Below are 1,124 nucleotides of genomic sequence, written 5' to 3' on the forward strand. Positions count from 1 at the left end.
GTTCTTCCAGCATTCGCGCACCTCCGACTGTGCTCTCAGCAGGGTACCTCGGGGAGCCGCCAGGGCAGAAACATACCTTGAACAAGTGTATAAAGGGGAGCAGGACCCAGCCGAGGTGGACTGGGTGCAGTGACACCCGGGGGGGCACCGCCGTGGGCTCTGACTGGGCTAGGGGCCCCCGGAGCCCAGGCAGTGAGGGCGATCTGCTGGTGGGAGGGGGCGGGCTTGGCCTCAGAGGGCATCTGGTCTCTCCTGAGGGCAGTGGAAGCCGCATGCTGGCAGGATTTTCAGACACTGTCCTGGCTGGGCAGGAAGCCTGGGCAGGAAGGCAGGGGTTGCTGCAGGCACCTGGGCACAAGCCCCTGGCTTTGGATGAGAGGAGTGGGCAGGCCCAAGATCAGGCCACAGGCCGACTCTCCCACACGATGCTGTGTGCCCTCGTGCAGGTGAGTGCACTGCCCAGGAGGGCATCCTGTGTGTCCGCAGGGCCAGCATACAGGTTGCTGCCTCTAGGGCAGTGCTTGGGTGCGAGAACTGATTGGTCACCAGCACGGGGCAAAGCTGGCACATCCAAGGACTGGATAAGGAGGGCCCAGCCCACGACTTCGGGAGTTGAAGGCAGGACGGACAGTGTGGCCAGGGCAGGTGTGACCACCAGCCCACAGAGGACGCAGAATACTGTGATCAAGCTTGAACTTTCTCCAAGGCTGGTGGGGAGGAAAGCGGCAGGCAAATCCGTGTTAACAATAGACCAGTCCACTGCTGTGCAGAGGATGTTGTGGGGTGAGAGGCCTGGAGGAGGCTGCGGCAGGCTGGCTACTGAGATCGGACAGTGTCGGAAGGGAGGAGGGGTGAGTGTGACCCAGCAGGACCACGAGCTGACCTGCTCACCTGGTGATGCCCACCTTGTCCTGCCAGGCTTGGGTTGGAGTGCCTGGTCACTGAGGCTGCTGCATCCTGGGTAGCATCTGCCTGCTGCTCTGCCCAGGGGTGGGGGGAGCTGCCCTGGGACACCCTGGTGGTCTGCCCTGGGTTCCTTCAGCATATTGCTGGGGCAATGGGAGCTCAGAACACCACCATCTCCCCAAAAACCAAGGTGAAGAAGATGCAGAAGTGATGAGAGA

This window comes from Bison bison, unplaced genomic scaffold (assembly GCF_000754665.1).
Source record: "Bison bison bison isolate TAMUID 2011002044 unplaced genomic scaffold, Bison_UMD1.0 scf7180017864192, whole genome shotgun sequence".
NCBI lineage: Eukaryota > Metazoa > Chordata > Mammalia > Artiodactyla > Bovidae > Bison > Bison bison.